The following is a 14,722-nucleotide window of genomic DNA, read 5'->3' as shown; positions in this document are numbered from 1 at the left end:
GTTAGGATGATAGGTCGCTGACACAGGCTGCTGTTGTCGCTGATAATTATTCACATACTGAACAGATTCGTTGACAAGAGAACACTGATCCGTAGCATGAGAACCTGCACAAAGCTCACAAACCATAGCTATTTGATTAACTCCATATGTAGCCAGAGAATCAACCTTCATTGATAGCGCTTGGAGCTGGGTTGCAATAGCGGTGGCTGCATCAACTTCCAGAATACCTGCTACCTTGCCTGACGTCATCCTCTGAGTTGGGTTTTGATGCTCATTTGCAGCCATCGTCTCTATAAGATTATACGCCTCAGTATAGCTTTTAGCCCATAAGGCGCCTCCAGCTGCTGCGTCGAGCATGGGCCGAGATTGGACCCCCAAACCATTATAGAAACCAGTGATCACCATCCAGTCCGGCATTCCATGATGTGGACATTTTCTCAACATTTCCTTGTAGCGTTCCCAAGCCTCGCACATAGATTCTGTAGGTTGCTGCGCAAACTGAGTAAGAGCACTCCTCATAGCAGCAGTCTTTGCCATCGGATAAAACTTCACCAGAAACTTTTGCGCAAGATCTTGCCACGTAGTGATGGACCCAGCTGGTTCAGAATATAACCAGTCTTTAGCCTTGTCCCTCAGTGAGAATGGGAAAAGCCTCAACTTGATAGCCTCATCAGTCACGCCATTATACTTAAAAGTGCTGCAGATCTCAACAAAATTCCTTATGTGCATGTTGGGGTCTTCAGTTGCCGCTCCTCCAAAAGAAACAGAATTCTGCACCATCTGAATAATGCCCGGCTTGATTTCAAAGGTGTTAGCTTGAATAGCCGGATGAAGGATGCTTGACTGAATGTCATCAATTTTAGGCCGAGAAAAATCCATAAGAGCTGGATCAGCTTGAACAATACGATCTCCCATATTTACTGGTTCTTTCTGCTCAGTTCCTGAATCCGAATCCTCAAAATCTAACTTCTCCGGAATATCAAGAACTTCGTCTGTCTCTTCAGCTGTATCTAAAGTCCTCTTGTGAGCACGAGAACGAGTTTGCATAAACGCTTGCTAAAGTACCTGAAACACAACCGGAAAAAATAAGTAACTACTATGTCCTAATCACTGAGTCCTAATGATCAATGATGGTAAGTACATAAACTAAACAAATACGCCGAGTCCCCGGCAGCGGCGCCAAAAACTTGTTAGGGCGAAAACACGCGCTAATATTCATGCAAGTATACGCGTTCGCAAGTAATATAAAATATTTTCTAGTTCGTTCCCTCAGAGACTCAGACTAAATTATTGTCTAATTAAACTCACTCACCAATGTATGATTACTTCTCAATGTTAAGACACTAACACTTAAAATTGTTGATTAAATATTAACTATAATTAACTACTTAATTAATCACTTAACTAACACTTCAATTTATCAATAATAAAACACTCATGAGATCACAACTTCATTATTACTTCCTTCTATAGCCATTGTTATTACCTTTAGCATGTGACATTGATGATATTAATCGAATAACACGAAACTGATAAAAGCCAACTTTCATTGTACTAATACCATTCTACCAAGCATCCACAATTAAGATAGAAGTTGAATAGTCATCAATTATATTGAGTTCCTATATGTCTACATAAATTGACAACACAACGATTTAAGCACAAGTTATTCCTTTTGATTACATAGGGCAAATAAAACTATTAGAGTTACCCACTAATCATGCACAACGTACATGAACCTATGCTAGCATGGCAAGTTCTAAATCTCAAGATCCACCGTCGCTTCACAAGAGATTAACACCCTATCTTATATGTTCGCGATGCACATAAGACGAATACGCACAACCAATACTAGATATCATACAATCATCACACACTAAAGTATTAAACGATTAACTAAAGAATTCCATAATAAATCCATTGCAACCCCATGATCACGATTAGCCCATAATAGAACTTATCGTCATCATGGGTTCATATGAAATCATGATAAACAAACACAAGAAAATAATAACTAAACTAATTATATTAAAACAGAGTACGTCACAAGAGTAAATAAGTTCAAAGCAAGAAAACTAGCATCCAACCTTACAACGAAACAAGAATCACAAGAAGATATGCTTCCTCTTCGTTGCGGTGTGCTAAATCGGTCTTCTTCCTTATCTCCTTCGCTTCTTGCGTAAAAACACAATCTTCTTTTAATCCACACTTGTGAAAATGTCTCAAATCTACTTATATAATAGTCCCATAAAACTCAGATTACATAGAAGTGGAAACCAAACAGAAATAGAAGTCCTAAAATAATTTGTCTTTTTTCTCGACCCTGCGCGGCCGCTCAGCAATGCTGAGCGGGCGCTCATACCTCTACTGGAAAAAATCTGATTTTTGCTCCGTTTCTTCGCCGTAATCTGCCCGTTTCTTTCCTCTCGTAATGGTGAACACATGCCAAGGCTTATTCTTGATGATTCCTCCCCCAAAATGCAACTAAAACCCTGAAATGCATAAACACTAGAAAAACGCATCAAATACACAAAATACTTGATTTCAAGACACCAATTTAAGCCATTTTAAGACGTTCTAAGTGGTATAAAATGCCACTTATCAACCACCATCATCAAAGTGCCCAATCCGCCAAAACGTCAGAACTTGTTGGCTCGAAAAGACTGAAGGCTGAGTTAATGCATACCCAATCTCACTGTGTGCAAGAAGATCTTGCACAAAATGCAATTCAGATGGAGCTTCAGCATGATCAAGAATTGCAGCATAGTTGTTTGGAATAAACTTAGCTCCATCAATGATTAAATCCTTAGGTGCCATGTGAAAAATTGAGATTTAAAAGTGCCTGTTAGGTGTTTGATAAAATGTCTGTATGAAAAACCAACGTGAGAAGAAGAGAGAAAGAGAGTAAAAGCAAGTAGAGAGAAAAAGTATGAAAGAAATAAAAGATTAAAGAAATCCTCTCTCTGTCGTACTTAGACTCTGAAAAAAAATGTTACCGTTGGACACCTGTCAGACATGCAGTAATAACGGATAGTTACTGGGCGCGAGAAAACAGTAATCATTACTTGCCCACTTGCCTGTTTTCAAGGAAAAACCGTTCCACTTACCCAGATATTCCATTAATCAAGGTGAAACAGTTTTAATTCAAAATTGAAACCGTTCCGACCGATTTAATTAATTTTCATGGCAACATTAATATTCTGAAAAGAAATCAAGTTAAAGTGACCAAGATAAATTATATGAGTAAGTACTGATAAAGGAAAATCAGAACTTAAATTAAAATAGAATTTATATGGTCTTTAGAATATAAATAATTATCAGGATTTATCAATGCATTACAAAATAACTTAGAGACAAAATCTTGAAACAAAAATAAATTTCATTAATATATCAAGAAAATACATTCATGAAATTGAAATTACATCAGTACTTATACAAGAATTCCTTAAGCCACTAAACCTAACGTCAACAACCTTTGTCCTAGCTCAAAAGCAGGGCAAGGCTGATGATGAAGAAAAACAGGAAGAAGACGAGATTAAATCATTTCTTCTTCCTACTCTCGACAAACAGAATGGCGAGTCGGATGATTCGCTCTTGCTGGCGGAGAGCTTCCAGCCTTTCCTCCTCCAATCGCTCCAGATGGCGATGGTAGTCCATATAGAAGAACAGGAGGTGGGTCAGTACCTCCTGTGGGACAAAGTCCCATATCTCCTCAGGAATGGCCGTGACGTGCCATTCCTGCTGCCAGTCGGCACATCTTAGCTCCATATTGAAGTTTTGGTAGTTCAAAAACATGTTGTATCTGACCATTGTGTTTTTGAAAGAAAAAGTATGAAGGTAAGTTTGTGAGAAAGAATTTGATGGGAAGGATGATGTGAAGTGGCTGCTTATATAGGCAAGAGAATGCCAGGAGACGTAAAAGTATTTAATGCTGACAGGTAGAATTAATTCTACCTCGTCTCCCCAGACTTGGAAAAAGAATAACATTCATTGGAAGGAGAAAACATGGTTGAATGCGCACAAGAAACAAGTAAAAGTGGACTGTTCAAGTACGAATACCATTAACCCTAACCATAGTGACTATTAATCTTCCACTTCAACATATTCTAGTTTGAACCGAGACTGTTATCAAATTTTATCCACAGATAAGTCAAGTAAAGAATTAGACTGTAATATCAGAACTTAGACTTATATCAGAACTTAACAGTCATCAGAACATAATTTCTTAACTCGAAAAAGGAATGCCTATCTGAGTAAATCCTCATACAAGTTCTGAGTTATACTCTTCAGAACTTAATCATCAGAATATGCAACCAGAACTTGTCCTCAGAGTTAGTGCAAAATGACACAATGACTATTTATCTAAAACAACATAGACCACCAGAGTAATTTTCATCATTCAGATGGAGTGATTAGTGTGTGCATTAAGCTAAATTTCAGATAAGGAGTAAAGTCTGATTCACTTCAGTACATCTTAGAAATAAGGCATAACTAAAATTTTGCTAAAGAGCTGTCATTATCCTGAAACCTACTGATGAATGAGTTCATGCTTGAGTCCACCTCAACTGTTTTGTGCTAATTTTATGCATCTTTTTAAATTCTATTTTACAGTGGCTTCTCAGTGTAAGTGAGTCACGTCTGCTTATCAGAATTTATGCTATTATCAGAGTATTTCTCCAGTAATCATAGAGTGTGAAAAGTCACCAAGAAAATATTTTGCTTTTCTAATGCATATTTACTTAATAACAGCAATGCACTTGGGTCGTCCCTTCCACATGTTTACTCTAGATCTCAAAGGAGTACCTAATTTTATTCTTTGATCTTTTTGCTTTTTCTTTTGATAATTGAGGTTTATCAGCACTTAGTACATTCAGCAGATTTACTAGTATCAGAACTTAACAGATGAATAACATTATTTTAATATGTGACTTAGTAATAAGATAAACAAAGTAAACTCAACTAAGCTCAATTATCAGAATTTGCTTGTGTCATAAGATTTCCACAGAAATAATTACTTCTTATATGGGATCATTTGTTTATTGAAGACTACTAGGTCAGTATCTAGCACAGTTATCCTCATAGGATTGAAAAATTACTTAAACAGACATATCACTTATCAGAGTTTAGAAACATATATCAGACAACAATTAGTACTTGAACGCATATTTCAATTAATCACAGAATACACAAAGAGATTACATTCTATAAATACTGATCATAAAGTCTAATGAAACAGAACAAAACTAGACAAATTTAGAAAAAGAACCTGAAACCATTCCAAGTTCATTTACCAATCTTGTAAAAGTGGCTTCACACAGTGGTTTTGTGAAGATATCTGCTAGTTGTTGATCTGTTGGAACAAAGTGCAATTCCACTGTACCTTCATCCACATGTTCCCTTATGAAGTGGTACCTGATGCTGATGTGCTTTGTCATAAAGTGTTGAACTGGATTACCTGTCATAGCAATAGCACTTTGATTATCACAGTAAATAGGGATTTTGAAATATGTTAACCCATAATCCAGTAACTGATTCTTCATCCAAAGAATATGTACACAACAGTTTCCTGTAGCAATATACTCTGCTTCTGCAGTTGATGTGGAAATTGACTTTTGTTTGCTGAACCCAGAAACCAATCTGCCTCCAAGAAATTGGCAGCTTCCACTTGTGCTTTTCCTGTCAATTTTGCAACCTGCAAAATCTGCATCTGAGTAACCTATTAGTTTAAAATCTGATTCTCTAGGATACCACAATCCCAGATCAGCTGTTCCTTTAAGATACTTAATTTTTTTTTTCACAGCTGTTAAGTGAGGTTCTCTTAGATCTGCTTGAAATCTTGCACAAAGACAGGTAACATACATGATATCAGGTCTACTAGCAGTTAGATAGAGTAGAGAGCCAATCATACCTCTGTAATCAGTAATATCTACTGATTTACCAGTATCCTTATCCAGTTTTGTTGCAGTGGCCATGAGAGTGGATGCACTTGAACAATCTTGCATTCCAAATTTCTTTAGCAAGTTTCTGGTGTACTTAGTTTGACAAATAAAAGTGCCTTCTTCATTCTGCTTGACTTGAAGGCCCAGAAAATAGCTAAGTTCTCCCATCATACTCATCTGATATCTTGACTGCATCAGTTTGGCAAACTTCTTGCAAAGTCTGTCATTTGTAGACCCAAAAATGATATCATCAACATAAATCTGGACGAGAAGTAAGTCCTTTCCATGGTTGAGGTAGAACAGTGTTTTGTCTATTGTTCCTCTGTTGAATCCACTTTCCAGAAGAAACTGAGCTAAAGTCTCATACCATGCTCTAGGAGCTTGCTTAAGTCCATAAAGTGCTTTATCAAGCCTGTAGACATAATCTGGATGTTTGGAATCTACAAAGCCTGGAGGTTGTTCAACATATACTTCCTCCTCCAATTCTCCATTGAGAAAAGCACTTTTCACATCCATTTGAAAGACAGTAAACTTTTTGTGAGCAGCATAAGCCAAAAATATCCTTATGGCTTCTAACCTAGCAACTGGTGCAAATGTTTCATCATAGTCAATTCCCTCCTGTTGAGAATATCCTTTTACAACCAGCCTTGCCTTATTCCTTGTAATTATGCCATCACTGTCAGTTTTGTTTCTGAATACCCACTTTGTACCAACAACAGATCTATTCTTTGGTCTTGGCACTAGGGTCCAGACTTTGTTTCTTTCAAATTCATTTAACTCTTCCTGCATTGCTTGCACCCAATCAGCATCTTGAAGAGCTTCTTCCACTTTCTTTGGCTCAGTCTGAGAGAGAAAAGAATTGTAAAGACATTCATTTGAAGTACCCGTTCTAGTTCTGACACCTGCATCAGGATTTCCAATTATCAAATCAGGTGTATGTGACTTTGTCCACTTCCTTGCAGATGGAAGGTTTTCTCTAGAACTGGATGCTCCCCCATGATCCATGCTGTCTTCATTTTCATTTTCTGATGCTCCGCCTGAAACTATGCTCTCTGAGTTGGATTCTTCAGAATTTAGATTTTCAGCACTATCAGAACTTGGCTTATCAGAACTTGACGAATCAGAACTTGAAGAGCCAGATGTATGTTCTGATGTTTCTTGAGATGTGGTAGGATCTTGAGTATGCTCCCCCTGCATTGGTGCATCTTCCTTTGATGTAGTCACCACAGTTTCAATAACATCAGAGTTTAATCCATCAGAGTTTACAGTATCAGGACTTAGACTGTCAGGATTTTCAGTATCAGAATTTGAGTCTTCATTTTCAAATCTCAGCTGATCATGATCAATGAAATCTTCAAGACCAGTAATCTTCTTATCATCAAAAGAGACATTGATAGATTCCATGACCACTTTTGTTCTCAAATTATAGACTCTGAAGGCTTTTGTGGAAAGTGGATATCCAACAAAGATTCCTTCATCAGCTTTTAGATCAAACTTGGATAGCTGTTCAGGATGAGTCTTGAGAACAAAACACTTGCATCCAAATACATGAAAGTACTTCAGATTTGGCTTCTTTTTCTTCACCATCTCATATGGTGTTTTTCCATGCTTGTTAATAAGTGTTGCATTTTGAGTAAAACAAGCAGTCTGCACAGCTTCAGCCCAGAAATAAGTTGGAAGCTTTGCTTCTTCAAGCATAGTTCGTGCAGCTTCAATGAGAGTTCTATTCTTCCTTTCAACAACTCCATTTTGCTGTGGAGTTCCAGGAGCAGAAAATTCCTGCTTTATTCCATGATTTTTGCAGAACTCTTCCATCATCAAATTCTTGAACTCAGTGCCATTATCACTCCTTAAGATTTTCACAGAATCTTTGACCAATTTATCCAGATGTTTGACATGATCAATCAAGATAGATGCAATTTCACTTTTTGTGTGCAAGAAATACACCCATGTGTATCTGGTGAACTCATCCACTATGACCAACGCATATTTTTTCTTTGCAATAGACATGACATTTACTGGACCAAATAGATCAACATGTAGTAGATGATAAGGCTCAAGAATTGATGATTCAGTCTTGCTCTTGAATGAAGATTTTCTTTGTTTGGCCTTCTGACAGGAATCACAAAGGCCATTAGGAGCAAATACTGACTTTGGAAGTCCTCTCACAAGATCTTTCTTGACCAGTTCATTTATATTGTTGAAATTTAAATGAGAGAGTTTCTTGTGCCAATTCCAGCTTTCTTCAATTGATGCTCTACTCATCAGACAAATTGCAGAACCATCAGTACTTGTTGAAAGCTTAGCTTCATAAATGTTACCACGCCTGTATCCTTTCAGAACAACTTTGCCTTTAGATTTACTCACAATTTCACAGTGTTCTTCAAAGAAATCAACATGATAACCTCTGTCACAGATTTGACTTATACTCAGCAGATTGTGTTTAAGTCCTGAGACCAGAGCTACATCTTTAATTATGACATTCCCAAGATTGATATTGCCATATCCCAATGTTTTTCCAATGTTGCCATCTCCATAGGAAACACTTGGGCCAGCTTTCTCCACAAAGTCTGATAGCAGGGCCTTATTTCCAGTCATATGTCCTGAACATCCACTGTCTAGAACTAGAATATTTTTCCTGTTGCCCTGCAATCACAAAGACCACTAATTATTAGTTTTAAGGACCCAGACTTGCTTGGATCCTTTGGTCTTATTAAGTTTGTTAACATTTGCAGCGGATTTAGCATCAGAGTTTATGTTAACATTTTTCTTGTCCGAACTTACATTATCTGACTTTGAATCAGAATTTACACTAGAAGGAACAATAGAAACTTTCTTCAAAGAAGGTTTTATTTGATAATATCATAGTACAAACTATGATATTCCTTACAAGTATAAATGGAATGCCATAAACTACCACAATGAAAACAAGGATTTTGTGGTTTGTATCTAACAGACTAACTCTTAACTCCTGATTTTGAAGGTAAGGAGTTAATATTCTTATTCTTCCTGCAAAAAGAAGCCAGATGATTAGAACTTCCACAGTTATGACATGTTTTCCTAGGAGCATCAGGATCAGGTTTATAATCATTGCTTTTATTCACACCTTCCTTTCCATTCCTATTTTTCCTAGGTGATTTTACCTTGTTTGCATTCTTAACATCTTTCAGCTTATGCTTAAGCTGCTTCTTTGTCATTAAGCCTATGTTTACTTCAGCTGTCTTTTCCTGTTTTAGTTTGTCAGAAGTTAATTCCTCTTTAACTTCTGATTTCTCATTTTCAGACTTTACAGTTACAAACTTAACAGGTTTTAACTTTGGCTTTTGCTTAACAACAGGCTTAATTTCTTCAGTTCCTTTATCATTCTTATCCTCTCCATAACCTAAGCCCTCTTTCCAGTTTCCACTACTTAGCAAATTTTGAGTTGTTTTGCCAGAATTAGTCCAAGTCCTGATAATCTCTCTTTCCTTTTCTAACTCAGTTTTTAGAGATTCATTCATTTTTAGCACTTCATCCCTAACATAGAAAGCATCATCTCTATCCTTTTGAGTTTGATGAAACATGACTAACTCTTTTTCTAAGAAATCATTTCTTTTCTTAAAAGCAAGATTTTCAGAAGTTAATCTTTCACATGTTAAAGTTTGATCTCTATAACTAACAAACATGGTTTTAAGATATCTTCTCAACTCATTAATATCATCAGTATGAAAATCATAAGTAGTCTGAGGTACCTTTGTTTCAGCAGCTTCAGAACTGCTCTCAGCACTTTCTTTATCAGCATTTGCCATCAATGTATAGTTCTCCTCAATTTCAGAGTCTGAGGTGTCTGTCCAGCTTTTCTGCTTTGTGATAAGAGCCTTGCCTTTGTCACCCTTTACCTTCTTGCAATCAGGAGATATGTGGCCTTTCTCACCACAGTTCTAGCATTTAACATTGGTATAATCTCCTCTGTCAGACTTTCCTCCTCTGCCTTTAGATCTTCTGAAATTCTTCTTATCAGAACTTATGCCTTTCCTGGAAAACTTCTTTCCCTTCCTGAACTTCCTGTATGCAATCTTTGTGATTCCTTTCACCATAAGAGCACACAGCTTCATCATCTCCTCATCAGCATCAGTCTCAGGCAAGCTTTCAGAATCTGAGTCATCATCACTTTCAGAACTTGATGACTCAATATCAGACTTTATGAAAAGAGCTTTACCCTTGTCTTTCCTTGAGGAAGCTGCTTTGGGGGATTCTTCTTCAACCTTAAGAGCAACTGTCCTTGACTTTCCTCCTTTCCTCTTGCTTCTTTGTTCCATCTCAAGTTCATGAGTCTTGAGCATTGCATAGATTTCATCAAGAGTTGTTTCATCAAGATTGTAGTCGTCTCTTATTGTTGTTGCCTTCAAATCCCAGCATTCAGGAAGAGCTAACAGGAATTTAAGGTTTGAATCTTCAAGATCATACTCTTTATCAACCAATGACAAATCATTCAAAAGTTTGACAAATCTATCATATAGATCATTCAATGACTCATTAGTCTTTGAGTCAAAGTGTTCATACTCTTGAGTGAGTATTGTCTTCCTGTTCTTCTTAATTGTGTCAGTTCTCTGACATCTTATTTCCAGAGCATCCCATATCTCCTTAGCAGTCTTGCAGTTGATTACCCTGTTTGACATTACATTATCAATGGCACTATGCAGTAAGTGTCGTACCTTAGCATCCTTAGCAATTGATGCTATATCTTCAGCAGTATAATCACTCTTTTCCTTTGGTACAGTCTTTGCTGCTTCACCTGCAACTGCAGCAGCAAGCTTGGTTGGTTTGTGAGGCCCTTCCTTGATTCTATCAAGGTATTCTGGATCTGTTGCTTCCAGGAACATGGTCATTCTCACCTTCCATATGGGATATTCAGATGGTCTCAGTATGGGAACTCTGATGGTCTCATACCGACTCTGAATTTGTGTCTTTGGTGGTTCCTCAGTTTTGGTAGGCTTAGTTGGAGTTTCTGTGTCAGACATGATTGTGTTTGGATCTTTAACTACATGTGTGTTAACAAACAGATAGGCTCTGATACCACTTGTTAGGTCACACACACTGTAGAGGGGGTGAATACAGTATATAATACAATCAAATCGAACTTTAAAATCTTAAGTAACAGAAAACAAACTTTATTGAAACAATAAACTCTGTTACAGTATGGAACTGTTACCTCTCAGTGATGAACAAATATCACGAGAGCTGCTAGGGTTACAATGAATAATCTTCTCGAATAAGATAACACTTATAGTGTAAACCCTATGTCTGTGTTTATATACTACACAGTTACAAGATAATCACTAATTGATATGGAATATAATTCTGCTTCCTAAAATATATCAATCAGATATATTTTCTTCCAAGTATTCCATTCTTCACGGAACTCCTTCTTCATGCATATCTCTTCTTATGTTTATCTTGATCTTCTTTCCTTTAATCAGCTACTGTCCTTATCTTATCGTCCTTCAGCACTTAAGTTCTGATATCTAACTTCTGATGATTATCTCCTGATAATATAAGTACTGATATCCTTAAGTCCTGACTTCCAGTATAAGTACTGATCAACGGTTAAGTACTGATTTGTCCTGTTAAGTAAGATCTGAAATCTAAACATAAATTATATTAGCCATGACATTATCAAATATATCTAACATTTTTAAATAATTATTACAACTCTGATCGCATGAATAAATGGACGCTCGAATTATAATTCAAAATTATCGAAACACTACTCGCAAAATTACGTGTTACTCGTATTATTCAGTTAATTATTGAATTATTAATCAAATTATCCGATCTTATTATTTAATCTTAATTATTAAATTATTACTTAATTATTAAATAATAGATAATTAAATAAATAATTAGATAAATAATTAAATAATTAGATAAATAATTAATTTCGGATTTCTAAATTAATAAAATAATTTAGAAATTAATTATAATAATTTTCAGATTTTAAATCAGATTTTTAATTGATTTTTAGAATTATTAAAACTGATTTTCTGATTTTATAAAAAAAATTAAATAATTAAAATTCAGAAACATAATTCAAGGAAAGGAATTGGGGGCTGAGGGATCAAAACCGGGTAATTTTTCGGGTTAGAAACCGGGTTAACGGGTCGTCCACGAACCCGGTCAAAGTTCTGTCTTGGTCCGAGTGTGGATAACATTTCTCTTCTGCATGTCCATGGAGTTTTGAAAAATCCAAACATCTCAGAGATAGATAGAGAGGTAAGAATGTATCGAACGAACCGCACTCCTTCGTATACGTCAGGAGTCCATTGATGAGAAGGGGCTGGTCGGGAAGAACACCACCGCGGTTCCGCCGCCGGTGGTCGATCCGGTAATAAAACGATGACAAAATGCCGTGATTTCTTTTTGTTTCTTCATCAGTTTTAGTCAATAACGATACTCCAGCAACGTTGCCTCCATCCTCCTCCCTCTTTCGCTGATATCGACGCCGTAAAATCGAAGAACACGGCGGCGATGGCGTTCTCCGGCAAGCACGAAAACCTCAACCAAATTCTACGAAACCGGTGCCGTTCGACTCAGAATTCGACGATCTATCCATTCTTATCAACAAAATCATCAAACAACTACTGAATCTTAAAACCCGAATTTGATAAATAAACCCAAAATTAGAAATTAAAATCGAGAAATTAATCAACAAAATCGATTACATAATCATAAACTACGATTAATAAGCTTCAAATCGACTACTTACATGACTAATTTGGATGCCGAAATCACGATCAAAATCCAGTTTTATTCCAAGAACTCCAAATCCTAATTTCAGAGAATTGGGGATTTTCTTGAATTTTCTATTTTTTATGATTAATTAACTAATTAATTAACAATAAATCAGCTATTTATATTTACCAAAATAATACCCCAAAATAAAATTAAGGGTCCAATTACACATCTAATAAAAATATTTGCCCCCAATTTTTATAATTTTTGGGTATTAATTATGAATTTTTAAATATCCAATAAATACAAAATATATGCAAAAAATTCCCAAAAATTGTGAATAATACAAAAATGCAAAGAAAAATGATGTTTGACAATTTCATGATCATATAAAATTAAAATGTGATTTTTGTGGGGTTTTTGACACCCGAAGGGGCCCGTAAAAGTTGTTTTTCTCGAAAGAGTTAAATTTATAAAACGTCTAGATGTTTAGAATATCGATGTGGTATAGGCCATACTTGGAAAAATAAGGCCAATGATTTTTTTTTGAGATATGGGCTTTTAAAACACTGTTTGAGCTATACGAATTTTGATATAAAACATATAACTTATAATAAAACACTCAATAAATACCCGAAACACATTCCGATCAAAACAGACAACACGTAGCACATATCAATTAGGGTTTTATGACTCAACACACTTAATCATATAATAATACACATAAATCATCTTTATTAGAACATAATACAAGCATAATTTTCTCGGTCGTTACATTCTCCCCTTAATAGGATTCTGTCCTCAGAATCACGCTATGAAAATAACTGAGGGTACTTTTCTAACATATCAATCTCAAGCTCCCAGGTTGATTCTTCAACCACGAGATTTCTCCACAAGACTCTTACTAATGGTACAGACTTATTTCTTAATACTCTCTCTTGCCGATCTAAAATTCTTACCGGCTGTTCTACATACGATAAATCTGCCTGAAGTTCTATCGGCTCATACTCTATTATATGCCTTGTATCAGGATTATACTTCTTAAGCATTGACACATGAAATACATTATGAATATGCTGTATATGGGGCGGTAAGGCTAACTCGTATGCAACTTTTTCAACTCTCTTTAAAATTTCAAAAGGACCGACGTATTGAGGCTTTAGCTTGCCTTTATTGCCAAACCTAGTTAATCCCTTCCATGGTGATATCTTTAGTAGTACATGTTCTCCTTCTTGATAGTCCACATCCCTTCTGGTTGGATCTGCATACTTACGTTGTCGATTTTGCGCTGCTTCGAGTCATTTTCGAATAAGTTCTACTTTTTCTTTGGTCTGCTGAATCAATTCTGGACCTAGAATCTTGCGCTCTCCAACTTCATCCCAACATGTAGGTGATCTGTATTTTCTTCCATATAAGGCTTCATAAGGTGGCATTTCGATACTCGCATGATAGCTGTTGTTGTAAGAGAATTCAAAATCATGCGAGTATCTATTGTGTTTAGTTTTCAGAACTTAATATCAGGACTTACTGAAATCAGAACTTACTGAAGTCAGAACTTAATATCAGAACTTAAGGCGTCAGAAGATATATATCAGGACTTAAGTGCGGGAAGACTTCAGATAAGGAATGTGGCTGATTTACAGGAGAAGATCTGGACAAAAATAAAAGAAGATATGCATGAAGAGTTAGAGGACTAGAAGACTTGTAGAAGATATCTGATTGATATATTTTAGGAGATAGAATTATATTCTATATCAATTAGAAGATATCTTGTAACTGTGTCCTATATAAACACAACTTAGGGTTTACACCATATGTGTTATCATTATCGAGAACATTAAACATTGTAACCTAGCAGCTCTTAGTGATATTGTTCATCACTGAGAGAGAACAACAGTTCTATTGTAACAGAGTTTATTTGAATATACTTGATCTTTGTTACATACTTGTGTTGAAATCGATTTGATTGTATAAACACTATATTCAACCCCCTTCTATAGTGTTGTGTGACCTAACAAGTGGTATCAGAGCTAATCTGTTGACACATATACAGTAAAGATCCAAATAATCAA

At 36.0% G+C, this 14,722-nt stretch overlaps 1 non-coding gene across 1 annotated transcript; it reads left to right on the top strand.

Moving 5' to 3' along the window:
• Positions 1-415: 415 nt before the first annotated feature.
• On the top strand, positions 416-522 carry LOC141681558 (small nucleolar RNA R71). Its single transcript, XR_012558987.1, has one exon. It is a non-coding gene; the product is annotated as a small nucleolar RNA R71 (small nucleolar RNA).
• Positions 523-14,722: the final 14,200 nt, after the last annotated feature.

The sequence above is a fragment of the Apium graveolens genome, chromosome 8 (genome assembly GCF_009905375.1).
Source record: "Apium graveolens cultivar Ventura chromosome 8, ASM990537v1, whole genome shotgun sequence".
Taxonomy (NCBI): domain Eukaryota; kingdom Viridiplantae; phylum Streptophyta; class Magnoliopsida; order Apiales; family Apiaceae; genus Apium; species Apium graveolens.
Note: the sequence above shows the minus strand (reverse complement) of the source record. Positions and strands in the feature narration are given on the sequence as shown.